The sequence below is a fragment of the Pinus tabuliformis genome, chromosome 3_2, assembly GCF_031772625.1.
Source record: "Pinus tabuliformis cultivar Carrire ecotype Pingquan chromosome 3_2, CPIR1, whole genome shotgun sequence".
NCBI classification, from domain to species: Eukaryota; Viridiplantae; Streptophyta; class Pinopsida; order Pinales; family Pinaceae; genus Pinus; species Pinus tabuliformis.
The window spans coordinates 88,787,856-88,797,374 of NC_142302.1; the positions used below are offsets into that span (position 1 = coordinate 88,787,856).

The 9,519-nt window shown below is 33.0% G+C and overlaps 1 pseudogene; it reads left to right on the forward strand.

Moving 5' to 3' along the window:
* The first annotated feature begins 6,498 nt into the window (after positions 1-6,498).
* LOC149179965 (red chlorophyll catabolite reductase-like) lies at positions 6,499-7,302 on the forward strand (annotated as a pseudogene).
* The last annotated feature ends 2,217 nt before the right edge of the window (positions 7,303-9,519 follow it).

Consider the following 9,519-nt stretch of genomic DNA (forward strand, 5'->3'; position numbering starts at 1 on the left):
GACTATGAATTGATGTGATTTGGTTTTAGTTTACTTTTCTGCAATTAGATATCAGATTGCTCAAGTTGTTGATGATTACCTCTAAAAGCCATAGATGGACTAACTGGCGAGGGGTCAGACTATGAATTGATGTGATTTGATTTTAGTTTTACTTTTCTACAATTAAATATCAGATTGCTCAAGTTGTTGATGATTACCTCCGAAAGCCGTAGCTGGACTAACTGGCGAGGGGTCAGACTATGAATTGATGTAATTTGATTTTAGATTTACTTGCAATTTTTTGATTCCTTTGAGTGGAGTAGCTTAATTCATTTCTTTTGTATTTAGACAGTAGAAGGGATAATGGTTTCATGATCAATAGTTCACTATTTGTTTGGTTAGAATAGTGGCACATTTTCATTTTTTCTTAGGAATTAATTTCATCATCAGTATGTTCTAAGACCCTCTGAAGTTTGAAGTTTTGGAAATCATTATAAAGGACATAATTTCCTTGAAAGTTTATAGCCATACTTGTCTTTCAGAGTAATCTTAAAACTTAGGGATAGAATTTCCATTTCACATTGGGAGATAAACGAATACAAAAATCCCCAAAACAAAATAATAAAAATAAAAAATGACAAAAAGTAAGAAACAGGTTATCTTGCACATATAGTGTGCCACACTTCAATAGTTTACGACTCCCATATTGACAATTAAAGCAATTTAGGACACTCTAAATTGACCAAAAAATAGCTTTTAATCAAAATCTCTTGCTACTTTCAAACAATATAGAAGATAAGTTAGCCATGATCCTACACACCTATGATTGGAAAATGCATCAAAGGTGTTGAGAGTAGTGACCCTTTCAAAACAGGTAGCACAGTATTGTTGGAGCCAATATGAATCACTGTAGATAGCTGAATAGGATTCACATGACCAACTGAAATGCCTAATAAAAGGGTAACAACCCTTTGAATATATGAAGAATTCCTCCAAATAAGGTGGATTGAATACCAAGAACATCACCATCTAAAATTGTTATAGTCCAATCTACAAAGAATAAACCATATGTGTACCATAGGAACAATACATATAGTCCAATAGCTGAAGTGTCCATGAGGCTTCAATAAAACCCACTAAACTGGCCATGAAGGCTTTACTGTGCTATAATAAAGGTGATCCAAAAACCTTAGTTCAATGGCTCTTAAGGAAAATTGCCACTAGCCACTAACCTCACATATTAACTCAATAACCCAGAAAATCTTAAGCCAAGCAATTCTCCAGAACATATAATTTCAAGTGGGCCCTCTTAGGAAGCTGTAAAAGGGGAATAGTTCTAAAAACCATTCAACATTTGTGTAAATAAGATTATCTATACACTTATTGGTCAGTTTTGTAGTAAGCACTTGAAGATGAGTGAAATCCTAGGAGAAATGAGATAACCTGAAAAGGCAAGATGACAACCCTTAGGGCAATAATATCCACTAAAAACTTTTAGATCTTCTCCAAATAAGGCTGGAAAGGAATACAGTTGCAAAAAATACCAACATGAGCATCTAACACACAAATCCATAGTGTTGGGTGCCAAAATTTCCATAATTAGGTTAGAATATGGACACAAAACAGGGAGTCTTCTAGCCACGAAAAGAAAACCCATAAAACAGCCCAAAACTTCTTTAATTTAGACTTTTAGCCTCCCTCTAGATACAGAAAATACCAGAAAGACTAAGAAGAAACACTAACAAGTGGAAGTGCACCAACTTCTATGCAATCTCAAAGAAGAAGGAAAAAGGTTAAAGCAACCATAACAGGTGGACATGAAAAAAAAGGATATATCCCATCAAATATATGACATCAACCCTATAGGATATGTGTGAAACAATCATGTAGTAAGTGTTTCAAGAGATGAATGATTGGGCCAAGAAATGGACACACAAGATACAAGGGATCTAACAATAAAAGACAAATACCAATCACATGTAGAATACCAAGCATAAAAGGAGAGAACCCCCAAATAAGGTAGGGGAATCTCAGACCCACTCTAATACTATGTTGAGATCAGAAGAGATAAAAAAAGATTGAATGGAACCAATGAGAAATCCCTTCATCTACATAGACCATTAGAACATATAGGTAGAAAAATATGAACCCATGAATAAGATAAACACAAGATGTGGTGCCCATACGCTAAAAAATCACACAAGAGAACATGTAACCAATGATCCAAAAATGTATTTGTAAAAATGTTGGTGTGTGTATTCATACACACTGTAATATTGGGTTCCATCCTAGAGATTGGTTAAGGACTCACAAATCTAGGTCAACCCTAACAATCCATATATACAATAATGAACAGTTTGACTATTACATCGCTCAAGACAAAACCCTATACACACAATACAAGTCAACTGATAGATTTATTTGTAGATTAAACATCTCCAAAACTCAAGCTACATTAACTTTATTAAAAGAGTATGTTATCTTCTTCCAATTTTATAAATGAGAAATATATGTTATATCGAAGTAAAGATTCCATTAACTGTTAACCATTTCACTACTGTCCTACATGGATATGGGAGACAAATAATAGTTTTCAAGCATAAGTTCCAATATGAAGGATGAATTTTAATAGCTTAGCAAAAATATTTAGTTCAACCTATTTGGCAAGGAACTTCAAGCTTATGTAGCCAAGCTCTGTTAATTTTTACGGGTTATGAAGTTCATAAATCTTGAGGGACCCAACAACAAAAAAAATTTCATTGAATTAAATATAACAACATATCAACATAGGCTTATTTTAAAGTGAATCGAAACCATTAATGGATAAAATAATGTCTTCACCTAGTACCTATTTTTAGGGAACATGTAGTAGAGAGCATGATAATTCAATTGGCATTTTCATAGGGAAAAGGGCTTTATCTATGAAACAAGCAAAACTTTGAAACATTTATTCTAGTATTATGACTTTCTAAAGTCTGCTTAGGACAAGGTATCTAAGATCTGTAGCTAATTCTATCATATTCCCTATAAAGTGGCCTTATTAGGAGATAGAATCCCTTGAACCATCGAATTCAGTGTAGCATAGAAACTCTATAGAATATAAGTTGTCTTTTTTATTTGGAAAAGAATCGTTGGGACTAAAAATAAAATAATAATAAATCTCCATTTGCGAATGACGTTCCAGGTCCAGGAGGTCAAGAAAGATCTGGCACATTTGTGAAAATCACTTGAGTTCTACGGAGGGAGCCTACACTATAAGAAAGGATCCTCTTACTAGCCTCTTGTCTCCCTCATATTTCTACCAATAGTCACAACACTATAAGGGAAGCCCTTGCTATCATGTCAGTAAGGAAGTGAGAGAACAAAAATATAGGCACCACAATTGCACCCCCGACCACTACAATAGAATGACATATACCATTGGATGGAATTACCACACTTTAATGAAAACAAGCCTCCAACATGAAAGCATGGAAATGATAGTTGGGAACCCATTATAATGGAGTTGAAGCCTACAATATTGTTGGGTTCCACCCTTAATAGGATATTTCTCAAACAATTAATGTTTGTATTAAGAAAATGTCAGAAAGAAACCTTACAACATATAATATACTTCCCTTTATAGGCAATATGGATCCAAAATGGGGATGATCAAGTATGACCTTGTCTCCCTTATTTAATAATATATTATCTATTAACTACCCGACAATTAATATGAAACAACATAACAATAATTCATAGTATGTAATATTCCACTACAACCTCTGCAAACCAGGATTTCACCTCCTTTAGAAGAGGAGAATCATGACACTGATGAAAAAAATATTGATGAAGGGATTTTCTTTAATAGAGGTAAAATAAAATTAGAGAAAAAATAATAGGAAAGACTAAGGTAGCACAAAAAAAAGGAAACTAGACCATGAAGACTAGAACTATAGAATAGGAGCAAATTTTGTACTTGAAAATGAAGCAAGCAAGAAAAAAAGTAGTAATGTTTGCTTGAAATTCAAGAAAAGAGGAGGAAAATAAGAAAAAACAAGATTGTATTGAAATGAGAAAGGACCATCCCTTTTAATCATCAATATATATGAGAATCCAAAAAAAGGCTACAATAGTTGGGATGCTCAACTTGTCGTTTTGAATCCAATTGAAGTCATGGCTTCATAAAAAGGAAATGGAAATTAATAGATTACTTGACCATATTTAATAAAATTCTTCCTTCAACAATAGGATATGGAAATATATCGAGTCAATTTATTAAGTGGAGTGAGGGAAATAATTTGTTGATGAAGGATTCAATCCCAAACTAGTTACTTGAAATAAGGCAATAAAATTCTAAACCAACCTCTTTAATATCAAATAGAGCATAGAGTGTAATCAATAGATGAATATAATCCTTTAAATGGGAATTAGGAAGAATAACTATTTTCATATGATCTCTTTCTTATCTTTACAAACCTAGAAGAGAAATTTAAGCTGTCATAGCCTCATGAAAATTTTCCAAACTTTAACAAGAAAATCATTGCCAAGAGACCCACAAGGAAAGTATATACAAGTTCACTCTCCCCACTCATATTAGATTCATGAATCAACATGGAATGTCCATTAATAAGAAGGCCATCTACAGGGACCAGAAAGGAGAGATAAATCTTTCAAAGCATAGTTATTCAATTTATAAATGAAGCAACACATTGATGACATTAGTAGTAAGTACATAAGCGAGTTCATATACTTGATCATGGATATTGAGAAATGAGACATCACCCACTATAAGATCAAATATGGAAATTGTACATCTTCTTCCACATTTGATCAGTTAAAAAAGGAGTGAAAAAAATTGTTTGATCATAATAATGAAAAGTAAATCTCAAGCATTCCATGTATGTATATAGATATGTAGATACAAGAAATTTCAAAATGAGAAAATTGAAAGATTAAGGTATATGGTGATATGCACCTGAACTTCAATGTTCCTCTTCTCCTCGTTCAGATTTTGGAATTGGAGAGATTATTTATAATCACTAATTCATGCAATTAAAATTCATTATCATCAAAATGTTCGTAAAAATATTATAAAATGCAATAACAAGCATTACACAAATTTAAGATAATCTAGCTAAAAGTGAGTGGGTTCTTTATGTTCCTATAGAGTTGCATTTTATTTCTCAACTTGTTTTACTATACATTTAACTTATTTTAGAAAAATGATACATGAATGAAACAATGATGTGTAAGGTTGTGTTTCAAATGAAAGGTTGGCTAAATAGTTTTTTGTTTTGTGAAATATATACATTGCACAATTTACTGAAATAAAGGGTTAGAGTTTGGTTATTGAAGTAGTCAAATTCAATTGTGTAATTAGAATTTATAGTTGCAACTGATTTAACAATAATATCAATTATAACACAACAACAAGGAGAATTGGGAAAAGAGTGTAAATTTGAAACAAATGTTGAAATTGATTTGGTTTATAATTTTTCTTGAGGGAGGAATTTAAAAAGCATGGATGTGAACAGTCCACTATTTTTTCTTGACTGTAAAATTTGAAAGGGACAATTATTGAAAGTCTTTTGTTGATACCACAACCAATGAAGCAACAAAAACCAAGACACCATGACTATCAAACATCAACACAACTACAAGAATTTAGTGCATCTGCTTGTATACTATAAAATAGTCAAATAATGAATGAGGGGACCAAATTTTTGAGGTAGATGAGAAGATAGAAGTCTAAATTTCATTCAAAGTGTGCAACAGAGGAAATACATGCCATTCACAACAAAAAGAATCCTCAATAACATTCTTGAAGTGATGAACTCTACTATGTGTGTTCTCAACACTTTACTACTTCTTATCTTAAGGAACAACGATGATATTTTTGACTCATCAACTCAAATTGAGGTCATCTTGCAAATAATTGGCAGAAAACTTGGAAGGGAAAGAAGACCCGAATGGTTTCTAGGAGTAAAATTTGCATATTCTATATAAGTTATTAGAATCTATTATGACGAATAAAGCATTGAAATCAATACTACATAATAGACAATTCATACTTACTTGTTCTAGCTTCATTGGGCGAGGTGCGCATGTTACACATTATACATGAGATAATGTTGCAACATGGAATAATCTCTCGTACTCCAAACCTACAATGAAGATTTTTGGATTGCTAGGTATCCTATTGGTAGGTGTTGATATTTCTGGAACTTTACAACACAAAAATGAAGAGATTTACAATAAATGGATTCAACTAGGTTCCATTTATCCCTTATCCTTATATCACTCAAACAAGGGAAAAAGACAAAAGTATTAGATTTGCCTATGAGAATCAGTGACAACGTCTCCAAAGAAGGTGTTAGGTCTCAGATACATGCTCATTCCTTGTATCTACACATTGCCTTTGAAGCTCACGTTGATGGGAAGAGAAGCTTGCAACACACTCCTTTGAAGGTGCCAATAACTAGAAAACTTAATGTACCCTTCGAATTCAAATGGAATCAAATTGTTGAAGATATAAGTATGCATGATAAATCAGTGGAATTCCCACATTTATCCCTTGTTTTAAGAAGCCTAATGGAAGGAATAACTTCCACAGTGGAGACACAATTGGGTTCCTAGCTAAATCCAATCTACATCCCAGCAGATGTGAGATCCTTAAAAAATGCAGATGGAAATGGGGAAGGATTTGTCAATATAAAATTTGGTAAAGAAGGGTATAGGGTTGAATTTGAACTAGGATAACAACTTCATTGTAAGAATACATTTGGAACTCTAAACATAGCTACAATTATAGGCGTGCTTAGTCATCTGATAGACAAACCACATCTCATGTTTAATTTTATTCAGAGAAGTACAAGCTCACTGGTACTTGTTCTTGACTTTCTCCCAAGAAAGGATCTTGTTATTGACCTGGAGTACTTACAATGGTTTTACGAAGACACCAAACTAGATGTCCCAAGAAAAAACTTGAAGAAATCTTACAAGGAAAAACCATATGTTTCAACCTCTTTTTATGTTTGTAGTGCTGTTTAACCCACTACAATATTGTTTAAGATTATTAGTGAGTTACAAGGTAATGAAGGTATAATGAAGTGCATGGACAAGGTTGTCAAGGAAATAGTGGAACCAGCAATAAAGGAAGTTGCTGGATTTAGTTGGAAGTGATTTCAGTTACTTTAGGAACATGAACAATATCTTCTCTTGGGAAGAGATATCAGGATTAAAACAAAAGGTGTTGAAGTGGATATGAGCTATAACATGCCTAGACTCTTTGGACAAGATATTACTATTCGTGTAGTATCTACTTTTCGAAAGGAAATCTAAAACCCCATTCAATGAGAAGCATGAGATCTTAATAAGGTTAAAGCAAAATCCATAGAGGTAAGAATTTAGAATCATATTTCAACAATAAATTTGTATATAATCATGCACATATATTACATGTTTGATGATTAAAATGCTATTTCCATGTAAAATTAGCATGATACATCTTGTCCATGAAGAAATGTTGAAGGAGTATTAATATACTATAGAGGCTCAATTAAGGCTCTTGTCATTTATAATAGAATGGATTTATATAATTTATTTGGTTTTATTATATTTTCTTTGGAAATCCAAGAGTGTTGGTCTTTAGATACAAGTGTCTTGGCCATGGCATAAAAAGTTCTACTAGAATTAGTTCATGCCTAGCCTTTCGTTGAGTGAAGTGTAGGGTGCTTCTGATTTTTAGGAAACAAAAACTCAAAAGGAAGATGTGAACATTTTGTAAACAACATATAATGCATGTTGAAAGAGATAGAAAGGGGCAGGAAAAGCACACCCATATTGGGTTGATGAGGCCACTAATTTTATGTACTAGTTGGCATCAAATGAAGTTTCTATGTGCATTCAATTGGTAATTTGTTGTGTATTTTTGACTCAGTTTATGTCTGATGAATGACATTTGATTGTGAATATACACAGAAATTTGTATGTGTCCAACTATGGTAATTGGTTCTACAACTGTGATTCTAGTAGACACTAGCTACAGGAATTTCCTGTAGAAAGGTTTTAATCCTCTTTGGGAATCATTATAAATTCATTTCGGGATGTTGGTGAGAGATTTAACCATTTGTTTGAAAATAGTTTGTCATTGGAATTCTCTAAAGAAGGTATTTGTGCTATCTATGTTAATTTATAGTGAAAGGGTATGAATATTGATCAAAATTCATATGTTTGTAACGATAATCGAGCATAGTTGCATTGACAGTCTACGTTGGAAAAAATGGTCAAGTATCAACATTGAAGAGCAAAACGAAGTAGGAATGGTCGAAGAGTGAAGGAAATTCACCACTTGGGTGCAAAGTCACTGAGGCTCTATAATTTGAGGCTCTATAATTTAAGGTCTTCATGGAGATCTAAAGAATCTATGTTGAAATTGTGGAATTAATTTTCTACATGGAAAGCTTGTGAAGGAAGGTGTTGGTTCTCCTCCATGTTGTGATGCAAATGTTTTTAGGGCCACCTTTTTCTCCCTAAAAAATGCCTAGTCACAAATCATGATCAAGTGTTGAAGGAAGGTGCATATTCAAAAATTGTTTCCAAGGATTTGATTAGTCATAATAAGTGTTGGCATTTTCTGTGTTGGCTAAATCTTAGCTCTAAGGGAAATGTTGTCCTAGTAAGGAGAATTGTGATTGCTTCATGGAGATTCGTTGCACTTCTATGACATCATGGGATTGGTATGGAATAAGAGGAATGTGCCCAGAACAGTGGGGATACATTCAATATTGAATAAGAAAAGGAAAAATTTATATTTGGAAAGAGAGAATTAGTAAATTGAAATTCAAGATGTAGATACAAACTCCAAATTTGGAGTGACAGCTTTTTGTGTATGTCAAGCAAACCCTTGGGGAAACCTCCATTCAAGGAAAGAGGGTTTGATATTTCAGTATTTCAAAGGAGAGTAGTATGATGTGGTCTTCCTGGTGAGTATACCACTTGATGAAACGTAAAAAGTGGTCTTATGCTATTGGAGAAAATCGAGAAATGAGGTTTAAAGATATGACAACACTATGGAAAGATCTAGAAGCACTTCCTAACAATTTTGATAAGTATTTGTTTAGTTTTTGTGTCAAGTTTGTTCATTTGATAAGATCTGGATGCTAAAAATCTTATGAGTCTATTGATGACTATGACATGAACCTACAAACACAAGATTTTGTGTTAAAATGATGAAAGGAGTGAATGAGAAGAGAAAATGAATTTTAGACAATCCTGTAGTAGATGATTTGTTGGATATCAAATAGAACTGGAACTCACTGCAACTAGGTTGTGAAGTGTGAGGTTTATAGAATGAGGGGAATATTTGGAAACATTAATAACATACCAGCTATATCCTAACTCACTGTTAAAAGTATAATTAATCAATAATCCATGGTAGTACCTACGTTTTGAAGTGTTGGAATTTCTGTAATCAATGATAAATGGAATTGAGGGGAAGTGGGAATAGATTATGCACCTGAAAATAGTGTTTTCGGACAATTGCAATGACCTAGATCT